Here is a 26,210-nt window from a genome sequence, read left to right as displayed (position 1 = left end):
GCAACGCCCCCTAGTCTGTACCCCATATCTAGCGTGGTGCGTCTTCTCGACTCGAGGAATCCAGGATAGAAGGGTCACTAGCCGGCGCAAACATCAGCTCGTGTAGAGTTGTCATGAGCGGTACAATGGTACAGGGTACAGGGACAAGGACACAACGAAGGAAACATCATTAAACGTTGACATCGGCGTTTCTGAGGAACAGGTATAGATGAAGCAGAAGATCAGGATCACGGCTACCTAAGATATCCCGGACGGGGATATCCGATTGTCTGCCTTGTGCTCTCAGTGCTCTAGAGAGCTGAGAGCGAGTAGCATGGAACCGGATACACGACCAGCCAACATGCCCGATGTCGTGGTAGCCATCGCCACAATCACAAAGATTGTTTGCTTCGTGCCCAATGCGATAGAGATGCGCGTTTAGGTTGTAGTGATTGGACATAAGCCGAGATATCACGCGAATGAAATCACGACCTACATTCAATCCCTTAAACCAAGCACTCGTCGAAACCTTAGGGATAATCGTGTGTAACCAACGACCGAACTCATCTTCACTCCACATGCGCTGCCAACTAACGAGTGTGTCCTGACGAGGAATGTGAAAAAAATCATTATAGGCAATTTGCCTTTCAAAAAGTGTGCCTTCTGAAGCGCCCACCTTAGCTAGCGAGTCCGCTTTCTCATTCCACGGAATCGAGCAATGAGAGGGAACCCATGCTGAGGTAATCTTGAATAATTTTTCGACCAAAACCCTCAATAGATGTCTTATAATGGTCGATGGGCAGTGTTTCAATGATCCCTAGAGCATAGTATATCGCACCCATTTCCATCTATAGCTATAGATCTCCCTAATGTAAACCCGCCATTAGGATTTGGCAGCGCCATCTCGGATGGCAGTGAAACTTTGTGCCTGTTGAGTTGTTTTTATTGTTGTGCTATTGTGTGAAAACATTGGCGGTTGACGAGATGAAGAATAGAAGGTGGGAAGATTCACGGGTTTTGGTTGTGTTGAACTTTGATTGTGTTAGTAGCCAAGAAGATAGGAAGTTCACATAGCAGGCATACCAGTCAGTTACTCAAATGGTACAAAATTGAATGTGTCAACGAATAACGTTGAAAGAGGATATACAAAAGCTAATTACAGATTTCCAAATCATATTTTTCGCATTATGAAAAAAACAGAACATATCACGAATTAAAATGTTTAATTTTTCCTTTGATTTCAGAAATAGTATTCTAATATCTACTATGTTTGGATTCTAGAGCAACTTCATGGAAGTTTGACTTCTGTCAGCAATTGTAATTACTTTTTTCACAATTAGGGTGCTGAAAACTTCAGTCGTCTAAAAATAAGACGCAAGCGGAAAACTTTTCGTCTCAATCTAAGTCATATGGAGTCAGTTGAATTTATTTTTCAAGTTCAATTTACATGACAACAACTTGCAACCTTTTTCCCATGCACTATCAAATGTTTATCCGTCAAAGGAACAAAAGATTGTGTGACTCTGACTTTATTCGTTAACGTTTTTGGACGACGTAACGAGAAGTAAAATTGAATTGAAATCAAGTTTAGAACACTTCAAAAATACTGAAATTTCAATTTCTGTTAAAATGTCGGGCCCTTATGATTTTGAACGCTAGCATTGATTTATGAAAAAAAACTAGTTCGTTCATTTCATTTGCTTAGCTTTTCTTTTAATAACAACACTTATCCTATGTAGTGGACTATTATAAGAAAAGTAACATACATAAACAAAATCTGTGACGTCACAGATTTACAAAATCTTCCCACCTTTCATTTTCCATCTCGGGCGGTTGATACAACTGTGCACTCTTGAAATCTCCAAAACAATTTTCTGAAAAGGGCTTAGGCCGCTTCTTCAAATTATTGCAAAAATTTCTAACTCAAAAACTAAGAGGCATACAAAATTTCGATCGAAGAATGAAATGTAGGAAATTATTAAATTAAATGTATATGTATATGACATGTTTCCAAATAGATAAAAATTTGCTGAAACTTTTTTCTGTTTTTGCTCAATTCATTTTGATATTTGAAGATAAAAAACTATGTAATGTCCTAAAATCCATTCTCTGATAAAATTTTTCAGGTCTTAATATTTTTTTTGTAAAAAATATAGAACATACACAAAATTAAAAAAATTCTCACTCAAAAACTATAAGACCTGAAAATTTTCAGTCAAATAATGAAATGTAGGAAATTGTTTTCATTTTTCATTGAAAGATTTCGAACAATTTAAAAAAATATATTTTATTCAAATTCTTTTTTCTCAAACACTTTTTTTTTCAAAATTCAGAATAAAATAGCCAATACAATAAGTATTCTAGTCTAGAAGTTTAAAAAAAACAAAATTTTTTTTCTTCATATTTTTGAGGTTGAGTCATTTTAGTGATGCAGTATCCAATATAGTACGGCAATAACTACAAACGCGTGTTTCTCGAAACAAGTTTTTCAAACTGGCGTTTACGATATCCTGAACCGGTTTCTGTCGGATTAATATGAATACAATCTGTATGCTTCTCTTCATCGCATGAACCAATACAAAATCATATTTTTTATTTTTAGTATTTTAACGTAAAAAAATACGTTTTAAACAGCGTTTTCCTCTTCAAACGGCCGTCATTTTGTCAAAATACGTGTTTTTGACTTGACTTGTCCGAGGTTCATGCGATAGCGCCATCTTTACTGATTCAAAATCTGTTCGTTTTGACGTAGAACTACGTCTTTCATTAAGGGTGCCAAATCAGAAAACAGGTCACGTTTTTATGAAATAAAGTTAACGTTAATAACTATTTTTGCCGCGAACGGATTTTGGCGATTTACATACTAAACGAATCGGAAATCCTCTAAGATTTGTTTAATATGCTATACATTAGAATCCCTTGGTTTGTAAATGGTTAAAATTCATGAAAACTTTAAGCGTTTCTATTTTCCCATACATTTGTTCAGTCCATTTGTGTACTTTCCCGAACAGAGCAGTTAATAACGAGCAACTTATCGACGAGCAACGAAGGGGAAATCGTAGGATATAAAGTCACCGTGAACAAAGGAAAAGAAGAAGAATGAAGGGAAATACTTGCCTAGAGTATAAACAGTGGATCTCGCTGAGGCAAACTTTCATTCTGCATCGGACTGTTGAGCAATCTAATTCACTTTGCTTTCGCTGCGCTTCGATCTAAGATTGGACCCCACCAGTGGTAATTCAACTTGGATATCGTCGTGTGGTTTTTCCAGTTCATTTTTCGCGTTATTCGTATCGTGTGTTTTTCTTTCCGCGTCATAAATTGGACGCTTCGCATAGTGTGGGATGAGCAAGAAGAAGAGGAAGGCTGGCTCGAGCCCTGTAAAAAACGAACGCATTGACGGAGGTAATAACATTTCGAGGCAAGCGTCATCTAATGATGCACGCGATGTTGGTGCAGTGAAAATCGCTCGCACTGAACCGAGCCTTCGCCTCGAACAACAAGGAAGTAGGCGACTGCGGCGCGTCGGTCGAAAATGTAAACGCCGTTACCCAGACAGCAACCAGCTCCCCAAGCTGGTGGTGAACGCGGTTGCTCTTGACAAACTCATCAGTGAATTCGCATCGATGGTTGTTACAGCAGAGTACAAGCTGTGTGGCATAATTCAGTCTTTTTCCAAGCAGTGAACATTGTTTGTTTTCCGTCATCATAAGGGCTTCGATGGTGCTTTTGACATTGCATGAATGTATTAAACTGACGTTATGGCGAAGCAGGCGTTAAGTTTGTGCGCCAAAAAATTATTTGGGGAATACCAAGCATCTTGAATGTCGTACTGGAATGTTATAAGTTATTTGGGTTCGCGTGCCAGTCGCAACTTCAACTAGGATTGCATTTGCACTAGTCTTGATCATAATGAAGCAATGCTACTGTTTTCGAGGTTGTTGATATTAAAAAAAAGTTTATTTCGCTTGTTTAATCACCAAGAAAGTGAATGTCGTTCTGGAATTTTATATGTGATTAGGTTTCGCTTGCCAGTAGCAAAACTTCCTCCACTAAGGGTGACAACTGCGCTTATCTCGAGTATGAGAAAGTAATGCAACTTTTTTCGAGGCAAGTAATATAAACAGAAGTGTTTCTTTTGAGAATAGCGCAAAATGATGAGAAGTGTTTATATTCCCAGTAGTTTCAAGCCACCAATGTATGGCTCTGTATGCATGCTATGGCGAATGCTTGTTTGGCGCTTGGTTTACGTTGTACGAACGATGCCTGGAGGTGCAATTCCACTGAGGCAATACTAAATAACATGTAGCATGATATTTAATACTTGCAAGTGTTGTCATTGTTGTTGTTTCCTCGCGGTGCCATAGATATATTGATATAATCGTCTGTAACCGAGTCTATGTCAATTGCAAAAAAGGCCACCGGAATAGCGTTCGAATTTTCAATGCATTGACATGAAATAAATTGCGATATACGATTAGCTAGTGTATTGTTCTACGAAGGCATGAATGAATCATCAGTCAATTATCGTCAACTGATTCTACAATGAAAAAAACATTTCAGAGATTGTTCTACTAAGCAGTTGTTTCTAAAATTTCACAGCATTATATAATAATATCCGAAGGTTTAAACAATCGATTTTCATAATATAACAGCGTAGTTCTACGTCAACCATGCGGTTGTATCTTGGACACAACCTCCTATATTTTTTTTGTTTCAGATAACCATGAGGGCTGGAATCGCGTACAAAATAAACAAAAAATTATATAATGTATAATAAAAATATGAAATTCTGAATGAGAGCAATGGTGGAAATAGGGGAAATTTGAGGGATTTGCTAAGGGGGTCCAAACCCTAAGCAAATCGCCTAATACTTCCAAACCAATACGGTCTAAATAAAAAATGTCACATTGTATACACTCTGTCCAACTTCTATAAGACCACCCTCATTCTATTAATATGATAATTTCAGCTCTCCAGTTTCTATAAGACCACTTCAGAATTCATAAGTATTATCAATGGAAAATTCAAAACGATCGGCTGATTTACATGCCAATAATTGGTAACCTTGCCATTTCGACTAAGGTTATCAGTTATCAGAAAATTCGTGTTGGAATACTATTTTCCAAATTCTGCTGAACGGATTTCTTGATATTTTTCCATTTTTCAGAAATTGCGACCTTGAGCGCTTCAATTCAGTGGTGTACCGTTTTCCCTCAGTGTAGATTCTGCGTACTCTCAGATTTCAACTGGATTCAAGTCTGGAGAGCAAGCCGGCTAGGCTAGTCTTAAAAATTAAGTTTTTGGTCTTTAATCCAAAAATTTTTTTTTCAGCGCATTATTCATATATTTTTTTATGAAAGAATAAATTATTTCCTATATTTCATTCTAATCAACTAACATTTTGTAGGTCCTAAAGTTGTTAGGTTATTTTTTTCCGAAAAAAGCTAAAAATAACTTAATTTTTTTAAAAAGAATATAAATTCAAAAACTATAAGAACTACATAATTTTGGTAGGAAAATAAATTATAGGATAGTAACCCCATTTAAAAAAAAATCATTAAACAAAATTATTTTGAAAATTTAAATTTGTTTTTCTCAAAAACAATTATATATGAAAATTCCATGCAACTATCACCAAGTCTTTCATACATTGGAAGAAGAGCACTTTTACTTTTGATTATTTTCAAAAAACACGCGAGTTTTTAAAAAATACGTTTTCAGAATAATTAATTTCATTCTTCAAAATGTGTCTTTCCTTTTGGAGTTTTTTCACTAAAGGCTATGACAATAATTATGCCTCTCCCAAATTGAGAAGAATTATAACAACAATTCGGATTCTGCCGCATTTCTCTTCAGCCGTTGAACAGTTGTTTTCAAAATACAAAATAGGAATTAGAACTACAGGTCGGACTCGATTATATATAGTCGACCATTTTTTTTCAACAATTATTTTCAAATCCTATACATAATCGAATCTCAAAAAAAAAACAATTTTTTCATTAATGTATGAATGTCAAACATTAATAGAAAGATAGCTTTTTTGTGATTCGATTATGTATTGGATTCGAAAATTAACGTTGAAAGTGAAATTGCGATTATATATAATCGAGTCCGACCTGTAGTTATGAAACGGATAGTGGTTTGGCCGAATACCGGATATCCGGCTATTCGGCTTTTTATGACCAAATACAAAATTGTGCGAAACGGCACGGACATGGTGCAAATGAAGTGTTAAATGAAAGAAAGAAATAAACACATTTTTAAATAAAAAATTCGAACGAATATTAAATTTAGAATAAGTATCCAATTTAGCTTTGCATAGTGGCGATATCGAAACCAATAAGGTTATACCGAGGTGCGATTATTGCTAATTACAAAAAAATCCTGTTTTATAGTGTATCATGCTTTCTACACGGTATTTAGAACAGTTTTATTCTGATAAAGGTTTTATATTTTAATAAATAGATTTCGGTGAGTGTATTGAGACAATTCGAATACGGGCCGAGTAAGAGTAAAGGTGGAAATAGAATGTCGCGTTGTGCGTTGCTTTTCATCAGCTGTCATTGCTTGCGTTTTGTACTAAAACATTCGCCCGACGCAGTCTGTTGATTTTCAGCCACAACCTAGCATTCGCGTTTCCACTTTTCATGTAAACAAAAACAAAATAAAATTCGTACGAGAATCTTGTTCTTGTTGTGTCCACGGATCAGTTGAATGTTTTTAAAACAACACATTGACATATCCGCGCTGACGGCATTGAGCTTCGTTTACTAGTTTAGGGGAGCGTGAAAGAATAGCTGATTTTCAGTCGGAATGAACACGTTTTCAAAATTAAAATTATGAATGAAAATTAGTTTTTCCATATCAAACTAGTATTCTATTTAAATTAAAAACATATTCTATTTAAATGAAAACTCTGTATTATGATGAAAAAGTTCAGCAACAATGTTGGAATCGTTTAGCTGTATGGTTGAATGAAAGTCAGAAACACGTGTTTCAAATAATCAAATAACATGATGTGATAATTTTCATTCAAATATTAGAATTTAAAAACCTGTTTCGTGTCTTCTAATCTGATAGAGATTACACTAACGAGTTTGGGACCCAAATTATGGCCCTAATTTGAAGTTGCCACCAGACGTCCACGCAATGCAGTCTTCAGAATGCAACTCGTTGCTGATGTGCAACAAGATTTTTGTACCCAGTTGAGCTCCCACTCCTTGCGCACTAGGGTGCTAATGAAAATGATCATCTCGAGTTTCAAAAAGTTACCCCACAAAAAATGTTCACCACCTCGAAAAAACACCCTATGCAAAATATTAGCTCAATCGGACTTAAGGGAGAGTGGCGCAAAGTGGTCAAAGTTTGAGTTTTTTGAAAATCGAAAAATCACCCAGGGGGGGAGTAAAGGAAATCGGGGTTTTCGAATTTTTTTTATTTGATGTCAAATGTCTTAAAATGGCATGAAACGTCGAGATCTAGTGTCATCTCGAAAAATTTTTTTTGGTCAAAAATCGACACTCTGGGACTTTTTTTCGGAATGCGAAACGAAAAGTATGGTTTAGGGTGCCAATAAAAATAGTTATCTCGATTTTTCATTCGGAACTTGCTACGAAATGTTGATTTGCACAATAATATACCCTATGCAAAATATTAGCTCATTCGAACTTAATTTACTGGTGTCACAAACGTTAAAATTTGAGTTTTTTTGAAAAACGAAAAATCACCGAAAATCGAGGTTTTGAAAAAAATTTTTGGATGCCAAATGTTTTAAAATTGCATTACTTGTCGAGATTTACAGTTATCTCGAAAAAAATTTTTAGTAAAAATTTTTTTTCTTTGGCTCTTGGACCCCGCTTTCCTTTACACCCCCCCTGGGTGATTTTTCGATTTTCAAAAAACTCAAACTTTGACCGCTTTGCACCACTCTCCCTTAAGTCCGATTGAGCTGATATTTGGCATAGGGTGTTTGTTTCGAGGTGGTTAACATTTTTTATAGGGTAACTTTTTGAAATTTTAGGGTCGATTTTTTCCCATACATTCATTGGCACCCTATTGTGCACACACGCGCTCTGGCGAATGAGCACGCTCCGAAACACAGATGAAATGTTTGGTTGTCAGCGCCGTGGGCGCAAGCCCAGTTTTAAGCTGAGTTTTACGCTGAGTTTTACGCTGAAATTCGCGCCGTGTTGCGCGCTTGAATCTGGATTGCTCTTTCTGTTGAGTTATTTTTCTTCACACAAGCGGATACGGTTCAAATGGGGGCGCGCTGTTGTTTTTATGCTTTGCTTAGAACGAACGAAGACAAAGCGGGCGCTAGAATTTGATGTGTGTGTGTATATAGAATGAGACACGCATCACACAAGTGAGAAGAAATGTTTATTATCTGAGTTCTGCGCCGGGTACATTTTGCGCTGTCGTGCTTATGAATTTTGTGCGTTTCGCACCAAGAGAGAATACGAGTGTTCTTTGAGCGCGCGCTGATGAATATTCAACTCAAGCGCAGCGCTGCGTTTGTTTTCTGAAGACTGACGCCATGCCACTTTCATCGCGAATTCGGCGCAAGCAGTTTAGAACAAATGTTAGCGTTTAGTACAACGATACTAATGACGCAACGCATTATTGTGTTCGACGAAATGGAAACACACATATTTTAAATGAAGTGTCAAAGCACAATTGTCGCAACGCGACGCTAAGCGCGGCATTCTGGTCCCACCTTAAGAGTAACATGCAATCAGCAATCAATTTAAAAAAAAAAAATTTTTTTTTTTTTTTTTTGCCATACAAACGAAACACAAATTTCTGCATTACTCGAGAAGCAAATGAAAACAAATTAGGTATAAGAAGGTTGTAGGGTGCAATAAATGTTTCTATGGTGGCTAGACATTCCACCCCCCTCTCTAAGGGTGGCTGCTATACAGATGAAACATAAATTTCTGCATTATTCGAGAACTAATCAATCAAATGGAGCCAAATTTGGCATGTGAAGGTTTTTGAATAAAAAATATGTTTCTGTGATGGTATGACACCCCTCCCTCCTCTGAAATGAAGAGGGGGTCCCGTAAAAATAATACACATATTTCAACCAAACATATTCCAGCCAAACATGATTATTGAAAATATTCGGAAAACTCTGAAAGAAAATGGGAAAATACGGAAAACTCAATTCGCATATGTTCTACAATTACATAGTGAAAAGCGTTCATAGTTCATTAGGTGTTTGCGCTAACGAAATTTATTTTTGTTCAAAAGTTCAAATGGATTTTAATATGATAAAACGCACTCTTCTTCTATCTATATAAATAAAAATGGATCACCGAATGTGTTTCTACCGGAAAGCTTTTTTTTCGGTTCGACCGTTTCTATTTAGCAGGCACAGGTTATGTTCAGAACGTGGCAAGCTTCAAGCTGCGAAAGTTTATTTTCCGTTATAATTGGTTAATAAAGAATATTTTAATTCAACTTACAATTTCGGTCTCCAAATTATGTTTAGTAGAACAATTTCAGATTTAATTAATTTAAATTAAATAATTAATTTGTTGAAAAACTTCAAGGAACTATTCAACGGCGCGTTCTTCTCCTTCGCTGCTCGTTGATAAAATGACGTGGAACAACTGTCACTGTCACGAGTTCTTGTAATCTCCACCGTTTCCGTTTTTACTGGCGCTGCGGACTCTGTGGCAGTGTGTCCAGTTCGCAACAATCTCCCCCCCGTAACACTGGTCATCAAGAGCTTCGTGTCCAGTTTTACCGACCTGTGCCACATCCAGTATTGCTAACTTGGAGACTGGCCTTCGAATTACTCCCCTGTTAGTCTGAACCAATGCCTGCCGAACCCGTCCGTCTTGCCCCGCATAGACCTTGTTAACCCGACCTCTTATCCAACCATTTCTCTTCGTTTCCTCCACGACCATGACTAAGTCACCAACTTCCAGGGATTTTACCTCCCCGAACCATTTTGTCCTTCGTATGAGAGTTGGTAGATACTCTCGCGTCCAGCGCTTCCTAAAGGAGTTCATTTGGTGCTGAACCTGACCCCAGCTACTCTGGAGTGCGACTGCTTCATCCGTCGATTTCACTGCTGGTTGCCGTACGCCACTTGAACTGCCCCGGAGAAAATGGTTGGGAGTTAGGGCCTCCGCCTCCTCGGAATCCAGAGGAAGGTACGTCAACGGCCTTGAATTTACAATTCCTTCTGCTTCTATCGCTAAAGTGAGAAGGCCTTCGTCGTCCAATCTCCGTTCCCCATTAGCTGCTTCCATTGCTGATTTGACAGAACGGACCATCCTTTCCCATGAGCCTTCCATGTGGGGAGCGCTCGGTGGGATGAATACCCATTTCGTGTTTGTATTGGTGAATGTTTCCTCCATCGCTCCGTTGATTTTCCGCATCTGCTTCTGCAGCACTCCGTCGGCCCCCCGGAAATTTGTCCCGTTGTCTGAGTGGATTTCCAAGGGTGACCCGCGACGGCTTACAAATCGACGCACGCTCATGATGCAGGATTCTGTCGAAAGACTATGAACAATTTCCAGGTGGACAGCACGAATCGTCAAGCATGTAAACAGTGCGATCCATCTTTTTGCGTTGCTTCACCCGACTTTTACAAGAAGTGGCCGAAGAGATCCAATCCGACGTAACTGAATGGTCGCGTAAATGACGCTAACCGAGCAAATGGAAGCGGAGCCATCCTTGGAACATGCGGTCGAGCGTTCTTGATTTTGCACACTTGACATCTTCCAGTAACTGCTCTTACAACAGTGCGAAGCCTCGGAATGCTATATTGCTGTCTAACCTCGTTGACTACGGTCTCCGGACTCCCGTAATGGTACTTCCTATGAAAGCAATCGACGATTAGATGGGTCAATCGATGCTTCCGCGGTAAAATAATCGGATACTTTGCATCACTTGCACCATTCTTCGCTGCTCCTGTTCTGCTATCTACTCGTAGAATTCCCCACTCATCCAGCACCGGTGAGAACCGATAGATACTGCTATGCCTTTCTAGAGGAACTTGTGATTCAACTGGGAGCTGTAGATTTCGCGTCAGGATGATGAGCTCATTCGAGAAGGCTTCCAATTGGACCGCGCGGAACAAATGCCTCCAGGCTTCAGTTAACTCTACTTGGGTGAGGCTTCTCAGTTGTGGTTCCCTTAAGTTCGCCTTCGTACGAACTCTCCCAATGAACCGGTAGACGAACGCTGCTACACGTAGCGCCCGATTCCAATTGGAGAATCTATCCAGATCAAGTACTAATTGAATGTGGGAATTTGAATCTTCTTGGTTGTACGTAAATCGATCGAATTTCTTCCTCAGCGATCACAACTTTTGGTGCAAAATTTACTGGCCATTGGTCCTCATTGCTCCACAATAGCTTCGGACCTTTAAACCATTCACTGTCTGGTCTGAGATCTGGTCCTTTTCCCCACTTCGTTGCTGCATCTGCTACGTTTTTTTTGGACGGTACATATCTCCATTCATTCACGTTGGTTTCTGTCAGGATTTCCCCAAACTAGAGCAAAACAAAACTAAACTAGCAGAGCAAAACTAGAGAAAGGAATTGTCCGATTTAGGGCTGTCTTTATTTTCTATCATATTTTCTGTATCAAGCATTTATTCCATGTAACGGAGAAACATGTTATTTGCAAGTGTTTGAAAAATCTTGAACGAGAATTGTGTCTGAAAATAATCTGATATTATAATGACGAGTTTTGGTAGAAGTACTAGGTATTTTATAGTAAAAGTTAATTTTGAAGCGTAGATTAGAAAATCAATGCGTCGTGCGCTTAGTAAGAAAACGTGAATGTGATAACGAAAAATAATTTTTTGGCGGGACGAAGTTTGCCGGGTCAGCTAGTTGTTAATATAAACGAAATTGAGAAAAAGGAACATCGATTCTTTCCAGTTTTCCAGCTATTTCCAAAATTTTGTTAGCGTTTTCTGTACAAGAGTCCAAGGCGCGGAGCTGAGATCATTATGTTAAAAGAGACGCATTTCGATCACTCAAGCATTTTTCCTTCAGAAGTTTGAATCCCCACAAACCCATAAACAACAAATAGCGCATCGATCAATGTCAACCGCTTACATTGAGCCAATTCACTCCCCGAATCTTACATGCTCCTCTCAGTCCGGCAAGTGTTTGTTTAGTGTTGTGTTCGTTTTTCAAAATCAAGGTTCCAATTATAATAATCGTACACGCGTTATACTGTTTTTTTCCAGTCAAAAATTTTCCCCCTCACCGAGCAAAAAACAAAACGTGTGAAGAAGTAACGGTGAGAGGGAAAGCCGTAAATATGTTGGCGCATAGTCGTAGAAATAAAAGTGAATGCAAAAGTAATGCGATTGATGCGTCCGCGTGTTTTATTTTCATGCTGCCAATTCGTAGTCGTAGAAGAGTCGTGGTCGTCATCGCCTTTCCTTTCATGATGGAAAGTGAAATAGTAAGGGACGCAACAAAAAAAAGCGCAGTCGAATTCGTCGTAAAAGGAATTGTGGCCGCGATGCGAGGAACTTGATTGAAACGCGTGGATAAACGATTATCGACGAGGCGAAGCGTGAATAAACGCAAATCTATTTAAATTTATTGTCGCACAATTAATCGATGGACACACACTTTGACATACTTTTTTTGGTTCGAATGGCCGGTGGAACCCGGTGGGAGCGCGTAAGAGTTTTGCCTTCAGCTTCAGGGGGAGAGCCAAATTATAGGGTTGACTGGAAATTAACGCGGCCAGCCCCTTTTCAGCGTGATTGGACGGAACGGCGCAGTTTGATTGACTTATTTTTCTCTAGAGCCATTTGAAATCCCTTTTAAGTCGGAGCCAGTTAACGGTGTTAATAACTCAATTACCGGTATCAAGGCCAAGGTGCGCTTTTTGGTTGCACTTCGAGTCCACACCATTGGAATGTTTTTTCTCTGCGTTTTTTTCTACATACGCAAACACGTTGGATTTCATTTCGCAATATCGTTATCTGTGGAACCTTTGAAAATACATGTGACCATCAAATATTGATAGTGTTGTATTAAGCAATCGCGCAATGTTTGCACTGGTTATTTATATGAGTAATGTGTCGTACTCGGGATATTCGTTGAATGAAAAATTTGTTTCGTACATATCACTAAATATGAGTGAAGTCAGTGTTAGAGGAAATCATCAGCTATGGTTAATGAAAATCAATTCCTGATCTCACACTTACATTCTGCAACTGAAGAGACTTCAAAGCTTATCTCGGTATGAACATTTGAATCAAATAAAACGGATTGAATAAAATGTTTTTATTAAACATGACATTGGAATAACGGTTCGTATTATAGAATCGCCCCTAGTAAACGGTTTTTTAATGTTCGACATAAATTTGTTTTCAATTATTCTTTTATTTATTTTTTTTGCTGATTTAACGGTTTCTTTCAACAGCCCATGAATCCTAATGTCACAAGCTAAAGGTGAATCTTAATCTAACTAACCTCTTCACTAACTGTCTCAACCTTATTTCTACTGAGGTTACCCTGAAATGACTCCTTGTTGTTTTTTTTTCTGGATACAAGAAAATCTATGTTTTCAAATCGGCGATTGAATTTCGGAGCCATGCTAGCATAATTAGCCATGATGAACATAATTAGCGCACGCACGTTGGAAGACGGGGAAAGACTCAGTAATTCAGGGTAATCGATATTGGATTGGATGAGATCATGTACAAAAAGCAGATTAGCTGTATCACGCCGTTTGCATAGTCGACCATCCCCAGAAGCTTATTACGATCCGCATACCTAGGGATGTTTTGAGGGTCATTCCAAGGGAGACGACGTTTTGCCTAGCGGACGAAATTCGGCTGGCAATCGAAGAATCCTACAGAAAACGGTTGAAGCCCGATTGAAGCAACCCAATACGGTACTGAATTCGCTCGAGTTTAATGAGGAGTGGTTTGTCAGCTGATTGTAAACAGAAACTACCATACTCCATCACTGAGAGAATAATTGTTCGATACAACATTACAAGATCTTTTGAATGGGCACCCCACCAGCTGCCGGTAATGGTATAGAGAAAGTTGATCATTTGTTGAATATGGGCCCCCCAAGAACATTTGGAGTTGAACCATACCCCAAGATACTTGAATGACATGGCATGAGTGATTGATTTACACAAAAGTTGAAGCTTTGGATTTGCTGGTCTATGTTTCCTAGAAAATACGACCATCTCTGTTTTCTCCGTGGAGAACTCAATCCGTAGACCAATGACCCAGGTTGTAAAATTGTTCAAAGTATCTTGTAAGGGTTCTTGCAGGTCGGATTCGTTTGATCCTACGACATCATCTGCAAGTTGTCTTAGGCTGCGATTTTGTGTAAGGCAATTGACAATGTCGCTTACATAGAAGTTGTACAAAAGGAGGCTTCAACATGAGTCCTGAGGTAGGTCCATGTAAGAGACCCGACTTACAGTCGAGAAAATGTGAAATGAATCTCTGAGGAAAGCAACGCAAGACAATCATTTGTCCCCCTGTCCCTGCGGAACCCATATTGTGCATCTTAGAGTAAGCCATTTGTTTCAATCCATCGATTAAGGCGAAACAAGATCATTTTCTCCAACAATTTTCGTATTCAAAACAGCATTGCTATTGGGCGGTACGAATTGAATTCGAACGTGGGTTTTCCGGCTTTTTGAATAGCTATAACTCTTACTTGTCTCCAATCATCTGGAACAATATTGTGCTCCATGAACCGATTGAATAAATTCAACAATCGATCAGGGAGGTTTTGACGTAGGACTACGTCTTTCATTTCTATACTGGGGTGTAAATTCAAAGTTTCGAAAACGAAAGCGTTACGCCGGAGACCGAGTTTTTGAGTGTTAATAGCTCCTAAACAACTGAACGAAATGGTATGATAAACACTTCATTCGAAAGATAAAATGTCTACGCGTTCTATACTTGTTACTTTCTGATTCAAAAACTTGTTTCAATAGTCTTAAATTTGCTTTCAAAATAGGCTATTGAAATCACCAATCGGTATATAAACGAGCGCCGCTCGGAAATCCACTCAGTTCTAATTGAACAGCGATTGGAGCATGTTGTCGCTGTTGTGGTGAAGCTCTTCATTTATCATGAAAACGCGGATGAACGGTGTCACCAAGAGCCTGTTTGTGCACCTTAGGCCAGAAGGGAATCCATCAGGAGGAGAGTGATGCTACAAACGGTTCCCCGGGAAGATCTCGAAGCAGCCGCTACACACACACACATACACGCACGGAATTCTTTCCGTTTGGATCGAGAAAGATCCGGAAAATAATCTGCCAGTTCCTCTAGGAATTTAAGAATACATTCATGTGAAAGAGTTTATTTGAATGTTTTCTATCCATGTAACACTGTGACCAAATACATTAGGTTTTGTGATTTTTCAATCAATCGCAATCAACAGGATAGCTTCTGAAGATTATTCTTCCCCATCAGTAGGATATTTTCGTATCCAATATTGGATGCATAAAACCTTGTGCCTCCAACGTAACGCTCTCGTTTTCGAAGTTCTCCAAATATTCATTCATTCAGAATGAATTCAGATTCAACTTCATACAAATGATCTCTAAATCAACGATAGTCCTACGTCACCCTTGCGGTTATACCATATATATAACCCACTTCCTGTTTTTCAGCAAGTTGAATTGCGATTCTGGAGAAGATTTATTACATGAAGGGAGAGCAAGGGAGAATTCTATCATCGAAAACTCGGAATCAAGATCGCACCTACCTTGTGAAATATCTCGAACAATTTTTCGCACGGGAGCGGAATAGGGACAAACCTTCCGTGCAAAATTCAAAGTCCATCGATGTGAATATTCCTCGCGGCAGACTCTCTCCAGTCAATGTGTCTTGTAAAGTTGTATGCCATGTTTATTGATGAATTCAATGGGTTGAATTAGGTGAATTGGCAATTGACAATGTCGCTTACATAGAAGTTGTACAAAAGGAGCCTTCAACATGAGCCCTGAGGTAGGTCCATGTAAGGGACCCGACTTACACTCGAATCTCCGTGAGAAAAATTCAAATGTTTCTCACAAAGCATGTCATATAACATGTTAATAGGTGATAGAAATTTTGATTGGCAAGTGATCACTACCGCTGGGATCCTGGATTACACTCCACTTGCAATCTAACGATAGTGAATTCGAACAAAGCGAAAGGTCAAGAGCACTTAGTTTAGGAGGATGTTTAGGTATACGTGTTGTTTCCCCAGTGTTCAAAACGCTCATATTGATACCTGTTACAAAGGTCATATATCAACAATACACAGTTCTCGTCGTACTGTTCCCCTCAGGTAGTTCCGTGAGAGTAGAAGTCTTCCAAGATCAACCGAGCCTCAGGAAGCACTGAGCACATGCCAGCAAGTTGCTTGCGGCTAATCGCAACTCTCGTAGGCCAATACAAGCTGATAATACAGAGGTCATTGCCTCTGATGTTTACATGACGAGCAACAGCTTCGAGCTCCCCAATAGGTGGAAGATTAAAAAAATGAGTGGCACTTATTCATCCCCAATTGCACTCCTCCGTATCCGTCATCACGGTCCAAGCGTATAATAATAAAATCGTGGAAGGGGACTTCATCTTGCGAAGAAAGCCATGTTTCGGACAAGGAAAAACATCACAATTAATGTAATGAATAAAACATTTGAACGCATCCATTTTAGGGATAAGACTACGACACTTTCACTGTTAAACGGTGATATCTCTGACTTCTCTATTTAAATTTGACATTAAGAGAATAATCATTGCAAGGAGAGGCCATGTTTGCATCAATTGCTGCAAAAGTGTCATTACTATTGGAAGCAATGTGGTGACAATGGTTCTGACGGAGTCGGAACCATTAAAGCACGTGCAGATTTGATCCACAATGTCAGTCAACTTTATGACTCCCTATTGGAAAGTTGCACTTAACGGTAAAATTACGGTATTTGATGTCCCCTCGAGTGCTGGGTCGTTCGAAGATGATCTATTCCCACGGATGTCAGGAGGGCCCTGATTTTGCTTTTCTGCTGCACTCGATGTTTTAAGCAAGCTAACAGGGGGTATCACCGACAGGACTTGTCGGTGAACTTTGGAAGTAGACATACTTTGCGGCGGGGATTCCCTTTGAAAATGAACGGTTTTCCGCAAAAGTACGCTTCCACGCATCTGCCATACAAATTAAACATAAATTTCTACATTACTCGAGAATTAATCAAGCAAATGAAACGAAATTTGGCATATGGAGGTTTTAGGGTGCAATAAATTTTTTTATGGTGGTTAGACTCTCCTCCCCCCTCTCAAAGGGGGGGCTTCCATACAAATGAAACACAAATTTCTGTATTACTCGAGAATTAATCAAGCAAATGAAACAAAATTAGGCGTATGGAGGTTTTAGGGTGCACGCCTAAATTTTGCTCTAATAAGATGTTCGAGCCCAATTTTTTACCGTGTTCAACCTTCATGAATGATTTTCGTTGATTATTAAAAAAAGGTATTTATGCTGTATCGGATGCCGTTTGTAACATTTATCAAATCTGATCATAGCAAAGCGAAGCTGGCAACTATCTGGATTCATCTTGATTTTTCTCTCAAAATTGTCATATAGTTCGCTCTGACTTAAGGTGGGACTCCGGTATGCAAGGTCGAAGAAATCAAATTTTTAATTTTTTGCATTTTTGGTAAGCTCATGCCCTGTGAAATGTTGTCCTATGAGGATTGATTGATATTTGGTTTCGTTGGAAAGTTACAGCCAAAAGTATGAGGTCACCTCAAGAGATTTAGTATTGCAGTACGAATTTTCAAACGCGTTTTTCTCGAAACTATGTTTTTTCAGCTGGTGGTATCGATATCTCAGGATCTACTCGACCGATTTGATATCCCTTTTTTTCTCATTTTTTTTATCTGGTTTTTGATATCTCATTTTATTTTATTTTATTTTTTATGTTATGAGCTTCTAAACAGCATGTTTTATAAAAAATAACTCATTTTAAACGTAAATGGCCGCCATTTTGGCAATTTTTCGAATCTTCAAAACCGCCATATAACGCTTTAGGTATTGTCCTAAAATTTCAAAATATTCATTGGAATGCGTTCTGCGACACCCAGTTGCTTTAGAAGCGACACCACCAGCAGAATATCGATTTTCGGAGGGCATCTACGCATCCAGATGTCACCAGAGTAATAATCATTATCACTCAAAAAATACATCTTCAAATTTATCTTCAACAATAACCTTCAACAGAACACTTCACTTTATTTCTAACATCCGGAAAAAAATCATTAAAATTCATTATTTTTCGACCTTCCAGGCAGGGGTCCCTCCTTAACGCTAATCAAACGTCGAGTGCCAAGCTATTTCCATAAACACTTTGATCGCCCGTCACCCAGATGTGGGTAACACTTTTCTCGTTTAAGATGAATAGGATTTTTATACGGAATTTGACAGAATAAGCACTTAAATGTAAATATGGGATATGCAGAGCAATCAAAAAATCAAAACCATCAAAAATATATATTTTATGCTATACTTTTAAACGGTTTTATTTAGCATGGCCTATTGTAAGTATGTTTGTATGTTTATCTGTAGGGTTGTCCCATATCAATAGAAAGTTAACCCCCTTCCTGTTGACCGATTGATCTGAAATTTAGAACACGCCTTTATCTCTGCTGTTGTTATAAAACTACGTGTTCAATGATCTTGAAAATCCAAGATGGCGGCCGCTACAAAATGGCGGACTACATATTTTATCAAAACCCCATCTATATGGGTATCAAATGAAAGGACTTGACTAGTAGAACATAGTTATTTGTGAAAATGCAAGTCCAAAATGGCGTGAGGTTTTTTTCAAAACCTCATCAATATGGGTATCTAATGAAAAAGGCTTCCAAACTCCAAATGGTCAATTACTTTTATTCATACAACTCTCGTACAGAGCAATTCCACCCCAAAGCTGCTGACCCAACATTCTACGATTTTTTTCGAAACTTGGTACAAAACTATCTAAATAACAATTCATATAATAATATGACCAATTTAAATTACGACTGATTTTTTAATGGGCGTAATTAAAATGATTGACCTTTCTTTCAAAAAAATTGTAACGAAAAAACCGGATGTCTGATTAGACAAGGCTATTGGAAAATCAATAAACCGTTTGAGAAAAATCACATTTTGAATGTACTGTTCAAAAATTATTCTCAAAAATAATATTCAAAACTTTTATATCTTTATGTCGTCTAAAGTAAGTTCTTCTAACATATCGTCCAGGTCTGCACTTGCGTCTAGTTCCTGAATATCTCAATCGGAACTAGATGAGATAATATCCGTAACTTTTCTTCTAACGCTTTGCACTATTCCGTCGTCGCTACTTCCCTCGCTTTCAGATTTACTATTACGCCGCCCGTTGAACATTTTGAGAATCTAGAAAACACATGTGCATCTAAGAAACAAAAATTGTTGGGCCTATCCGAGTTGTGCAATTATTATACTCATTCTCAGAAAAAAAAACTTGCTTCTTCTTTTAGCTTTTTATCTGACAAGCGCAAAGAACAATGAAAACGAATCACGTGAAAAGTCGGTGTTGCCAAATGTGACGATTATTTTTCCACAAAAATTGACATACACTGATGGACATAAATATTCGGCATATGCATGAATCTACCACGAATGTTTTTTTACTAAGCGATATTATTCCAATCCACTTCCGAAGGTTATCCAAGTGAAACAATATAGTCTTATTATAAATTTACTTTATTGGGAAATCAAAACAATGAAAACAATTAGCTTATTTTACAAAAATCATAACTTTATCTTCAAATTCAGCTGGACAAAAGTATTCGGCACTTAGAACATTTCTCCAAAAAAACATTTCTGAACAAATTATATAGACATTTAATATCTTGTGTTTAATCCTTTCTGTGCAATGACCTCTTTCAATCGATTTGTCATTGAGTGTACCAGCTTCTCGCATACTTTAGGCTCTTATACCATTCTTCACGAAAAATATCTTTCAGCTGCTTTTGTGATGTTACATGATGTTCACGAACACGTCGATCTAGAACATCCCACAAATGCTCTATGGGATTCATATCCGGTGATTGGGGTTGCGTTTTGTGCTGATAGGGTGTATTATATAGCAGCCAGAGGCATACCGCTTCCGCAGTATGTTTAGGGTCGTTGTCTTGTTAGAAGTAGAAATTGCTCTCTATACCCAACTTTTCAGCACTTTTCTTCATATTTTCTTTCAAAATATTTGAATATTGCTCCTTTTTCATGATACCATCTACATATACCAATTCCCCGACAACGGATGCTGCCATACAGCCCCAGACCATGACTGATGCACCTCCTTTTTCACGATAGCTTGAACATTTTTCTTCTGCAGCTCAGTATCCGGTTTTCGCCATACCAATACCCTTCCATCTGATTTGTAAACATTGAATTTGCTCTCATCGGAAAACAACACATTGTTCCAGAAACTAATCGGGTGATTTTGGTAATCTTTCGCAAAGTTCAACCTTTTAGTCTGATTAACCTTGCTAATAAGAGGCTTCTTACGACAAACACGGGCTTCATATTGGGCATTATTCAACACTCTGCGCACCGTTCTGGAAAAAAACATCTTGGCCACTGAACTCCAGCAGCTTTCCTCGCACTTTTGACGAAGATGTTTTCAGTTCTTTCTCAATAATTTGTATTATTTTTCGTTTTTCTCTATCCGTTAACTTGCAAGGACTTCCCGTCCTAGGTTTTTTGTCGAAGTTATCGCTGTTCTTATAACGATTGATAATATCCTGTACCGTTGTGCTTGGCCTACCAACACTCCTAGCTATTTCGGAAACTGTGTTATTCATTTTGAACAAATTCAAAACAGTTTTCCTTTTCTACATCGTAGTTTCCTTACCTTTCCTGCCCATTTTGTTACCACGAAATAAAAATTATACGAACGCAGCCGATTTTTATTAAAAATATACAAAAGTGATTAAATGTGTCAGTTTCATTCATTTACAGTGTTTCCAGATCTTTAGGGATCGATAAATTAACATTTTTTTCAACGTGACGAATACTTCTGTCCAATTAAAAATGTGGAACTCGGCCTTTTTCTTTCCTGTAATTTATTAAAGCAGGGTAGATCATTGAAAACTTCTACTGCCTAGATAGAGTACACTTCACAGAATCTACTGCACCTGCACAGTTGAGTTTATTTTTTGTGTATGTGATACAAATGCGATGAATTAATTCATGACGAATACTTATGTCCACCAGTGTATGTCCTTGGTATGATATATTCACAGAATCTTCGCAATCGATTGAACAGAATATTGCATATTCTCCAATAAAATTGCAGTTATCCATCGTCATCGAATATAGTATATAGAGCAAGTACGTTCGGTTGAGTTTGATTTTTTATTATCATTGGCAATACTGTACAATTGGCTGAAAAATTATTCTTATAAGTTTTCTACTGTTGAAGTCAGTTGATTTCATTTGGATTCAAGAGAAAAGTAGTCCTAAATCGAACCCGAACTCATTATTATCGTTGCCCGCTTATTTCTCTAGCGCACCGAGAGTTGAATTTGGGCCCCGCAAGAAACTCGACCGATTCGCTCTGGGCGACGAAAGTGTTAAGAAGCTCACGCGCAGCATACTTCATCAAGTGGCTCGTTAGAATGTGGAAAAATAGATTAGAGGTTGTGTAAACTTCTTGCTTGAAAAATGGAATCAGTTATGATGGCAGATAGTAATTGGCGAGCCAACTTTGAGTAAATCCGGAGTTATAAGCAAGCAGTTGGAAGGTATAAGCACTTTCTATGTGTATAGTATATATTAGGTTGGGAAAAATGTTATCCATAATTTAACGTTGGCTGGCTTTAGTGGTCGATATCTCGCGTAATATCGATCATATAATTTCAAGTTTAGGCTCGTTGTAATGGTGGCATTTCACACTAAAAAAATTCTTACGCTGCTTTTTGTTTGCTCCATTCGGTCGGAGTTACAGGGTGTTAACAATGGAGATCAACAAAAAAAAAATCGGTACATTTTGAACTTTTTATTTTATAAATGAATTTTTTTTTAAATTATTTTATAACTGAAATTGTGATTGATGTTTATGGTACCGATATTGCAACAATAAAATACGTGCAGTTTCATTTATTTTATATTTTTTTAAATTTTATTTAACTTTTTTTAAATTTTTGTTCAGTGCAATACACTAAATTATGATCTCTCTTGTCAAAAAATGAACCGTTCAAAGCTAGCGATTGACCACAGCGATTGACCAAAGCTAGATTCAGAATTCGCCAACAGAAGAGGTGTTTTATTCCATCAGGACAACGCAAGGCCACACAATTCCGAGAGCTTGATTGGGATGCTTTAACGCATGCACCATATAAAGGGTGTGTCACATCAAATTGCATCATGGAAAAAACGCTGTAGAAATTCGCCCAGTAGACCGATCCTTTTGAAAATTTTAGACAGTAAAATAAAAACTATTAAACAACTTTTGGCATTTTCTTTTTATTCATACTTCGAGCCCAAGCCCGTATGCTCGCACCTTCTTCTTTACCCCGTCCATAAGGTTCTGTACAACGTCAGGTTGTAGTTTTTTTTAACAGAAATCCATTTTCTCTTGAAGTCCGCCTCCGATTTGACAACTTTTGGGTTCTTCCGGAGGGCCTGCTTCATAATCGCCCAATATTTCTCTATTGGGCGAAGCTCCGGCGCGTTGGGCGGGTTCATTTCCTTTGGCACGAAGGTGACCCCGTTGGCTTCGTACAACTCCAACACGTCCTTTGAATAGTGGCACGAAGCGAGATCCGGCCAGAAGATGGTCGGGCCCTCGTGCTGCTTCAATAGTGGTAGTAAGCGCTTCTGTAGGCACTCCTTAAGGTAAACCTGCCCGTTTACCGTGCCGGTCATCACGAAGGGGGGCGCTCCGCTTTCCGCAAGAGCAGATCGCTTGCCACATCATGTACTTTTTGGCAAACTTGGATAGTTTCTGCTTGCGAATCTCCTCCGGAACGCTGAATTTGTTCTCTGCGGAGAAGAACAACAGGCCCGGCAGCTGACGAAAGTCCGCTTTGACGTAGGTTTCGTCGTCCATTACCAGGCAATGCGGCTTCGTCAGCATTTCGGTGCACAGCTTCCGGGCTTGCGTCTTCCCCACCATGTTTTGCCTTTCGTCGCGGTTAGGAGCCTTCTGAACCTTGTATGTACGCAGGCCCTCCCGCTGCTTGTTCCGCTGGACGAATGAACTTGACAAATTCAGCTTATTGGCGACATCCCGGACCGAACTTCTCGGATCACGTCTAAACTGCTTAACTACGCGCTTGTGATCTTTTTCACTGACGGAGCATCCATTTTTGCCGTTCTTCACCTTCCGGTCGATGGTTAGATTCTCGAAGTATCGTTTTAGTACTCTGCTGACCGTGGATTGGACGATTCCCAGCATCTTACCGATGTCCCGATGTGACAACTCCGAATTCTCGAAATGAGTATACAGGATTAATTCACGACGCTCTTTTTCGTTCGACGACATTTTTCCAAATTTACGAAAAATTGACAGTGAAGCATGGCCAACGTGATCTATACACTCTTATCTGATTATAAGCGAAAGTTGAAGATATAATTCCTAAAAATTAAATTTCTACAGCGTTTTTACCGTGATGCAATTTGATGTGACACACCCTTTAGTTCGGTTATAATCCTTTGATGTCACGCAAAGGATTATAACCTTTTTCTCGCTTTGGGAAAATTTCCAGAGTGATAAGAAATTGGATCAAGAGATTATTGTGAAAATCTTTTGCCATGGTTTTTCGCTAATAAGGGCCAAGCCCTCTATGATAGAGACATTATGCAGCCACAGTCTGTCCCACTTCTATATCGTTGCAACACAAACAGTTTGAATTTCAACAAGATAAATTCATACATTGTTAAAATGCTTAGAATAAAGTAAATTTAACGTCAATTTCGTTCAAAAGAGTTGTTTGTTTATTTATTGTGCTTAAATATGATAATTACAGCTGTTCAGTTTGTATAAGACCATTTCAAAATTCATATGTATTATCAATGAAAAATTCAAAACGATCGGCTGGTTTACATGTCAATAATTAGTAACTTTGCCATTTCGGCTAATAACCTGGAAAATTCTTGTTGGAATATCATTTACTAAATTTTGCTGAACGGATTTCTCGATATTTTTCCATGTTTCCAAAATTGCGACTTTGAGCTCTTCAATCGTGGTGTACCGTTTTTCCTCAGTGTAGATTCTGCGTACAAGGATTTTCAGCAGGATTCAAGTCTGGAGAGTGAGCCGGCCAGTCCAAAAAAATAAGTTTTTGGTCCTTAATCCACTGCTTACTTTTCTTGTTGGTATGAATTTTGCTGGAATGTGAATTTTTTGTGACGATGTCCACGCAAAAACGGTAGGAGAGAGGATTTCAGAAAATATAGGTAATCCTTGAATGATGTGAAAGCTATCTTGAGCTTTCCGGTTGCACAGAATCCCGCCCAAACCATGCACGCGCCTCCACCAAAATTCCTGGCTGAAAAATACAGTTCCTCCTTCCGTAAATTACGCCACTATCCATTGAAACCATTGAGACTATCCAAGTTGAACTTTTTTTCGTAACTGAAGATAACCTATACATTGAAGAACTTTTCATTATGGTATATACAGGGTGGGCCATTTAAAGTGGAAGCATCTGGCAACCCCATAACTTTTGACAGAGATGTCAGATTAACAAATGTCATACCGCGTTGGAAGCGTCATTTCAGTACAATTTTAACCATGGAACAATACACACCTAAACAACGCGCTGAAATTGTTCAGCTGTACATTCAAAATAACTTCTCAATTGTGGCTTTTGGAAAAAAATCATAATGTCTGATGAGGCGCATTTCAACTTGAATGGAGGAGTGAATAAACAAAATTGTCGGTTTTATGCTACTGAAAACCCTCAATTCATCGAAACGCAACCTCTTTACGACCAAAAAGTTACTGTGTGGTGTGGCATTTATGCCGATAAAGTCATCGGCCCGTACTTCTTTGAAAACGAAAACGGAGCAACGGTAACCGTGAATGGGGAGCGTTATCGGACAATGATAACCGATTTTTATTGCCATTTGTTCGTGAAAATGAATTGGACAATTACTGGTTCCAACAGGATGGCGCTACATGCCATACAGCGGCTGCCACGACCAAATTATTGCGCGAAATGTTCCCCGGAAGATTAATATCGAAAAACGGCGATTATGACTGGCCACCGAGATCACCTGATTTGACGCCTCCTGACTTTTTTTTATGGGGATATTTAAAATCCAAGGTATACACTGGTAAACCAAGGACCCTGGCTGCGCTGAAAGACAATATCCGACAAGAAATTACTGCCATATCGGCCGAAACATTGGGCAAAGTGATGGAAAATGCCGAAAAAAGGGCACATTTTGCGGTCAAGGCCAGAGGCGGTCATTTACGAGATATCATAATCAAAAAGTAGTTAGAACAAATCTCCTTGGACCAAAATAAATGAATTTCAAAATTTTTTTTTAAAATTCCACTTCTTTACTTTGCTATTGCAAAAACAAATCCTTCCACTTTAAATGGTCCACCCTGTAGCAAAATGTATACTTTCGGAAACATTCTTTGTCATAACATACCATGCCCCACTGTCGGTTCATGTGAGCTTTGGCAAGACTCAGACGTCTTCCGATGTGAGATGAGGTGCTCGAACCTTTCAAGCCCATTTTATGTGAGGATTTTTTACCAAAACTGGACGAATTGTCACCCGAGTAACATTTAAATTGAAATATTGATTTATTTGCATAAGCGATTTTGAGGTGTTTGAAGCTGTTCTAGGCATTTCCCGCTTATCCCGGTCAGAGAGCTTCGATTTACGTGGAGCTCTCTCCTTCTTACCGTATCCTAGAGGATTCGCAAAATAATCGAGCACTACTTGACGGAATCGTCCAATCCGACGAGCGATTTCTGTGGTACCAACATTTTCTTGGTGAAATAAATCGATTTGTTTTTCTTCTCTCTCCGTGAGGACTTTTCCCTTCGGCATTTTCCAGATTTATTGATCAAAACAACTAGAATAAACGGAAAATGTAACTGGTCTTATAAAAACTCGACACTTGAAAAATACAAAAACATTCGTTTACGATCAGCGCTTGCACACACACATATGAACATCATGCAATGTATAGTAGTCACAGTTACAGTGACACAAAGCAGCA

The 26,210-nt window shown here is 38.6% G+C and overlaps 1 protein-coding gene and 1 pseudogene across 10 annotated transcripts in view; one reads left to right on the top strand and one right to left on the bottom strand.

Annotated features, from left to right (window-relative positions):
- The window catches only part of LOC129761114 (ras-related and estrogen-regulated growth inhibitor-like), a 173,872-nt gene that overhangs the window by 9,776 nt on the left and 137,886 nt on the right, over positions 1 to 26,210 (bottom strand). The gene's annotated exons all lie outside the window — the stretch shown is intronic.
- On the top strand, positions 6,293 to 6,424 carry LOC129763797 (U4 spliceosomal RNA; annotated as a pseudogene).

The sequence above is a fragment of the Toxorhynchites rutilus genome, chromosome 1 (genome assembly GCF_029784135.1).
Source record: "Toxorhynchites rutilus septentrionalis strain SRP chromosome 1, ASM2978413v1, whole genome shotgun sequence".
NCBI classification, from domain to species: domain Eukaryota; kingdom Metazoa; phylum Arthropoda; class Insecta; order Diptera; family Culicidae; genus Toxorhynchites; species Toxorhynchites rutilus.
Note: the sequence above shows the minus strand (reverse complement) of the source record. Positions and strands in the feature narration are given on the sequence as shown.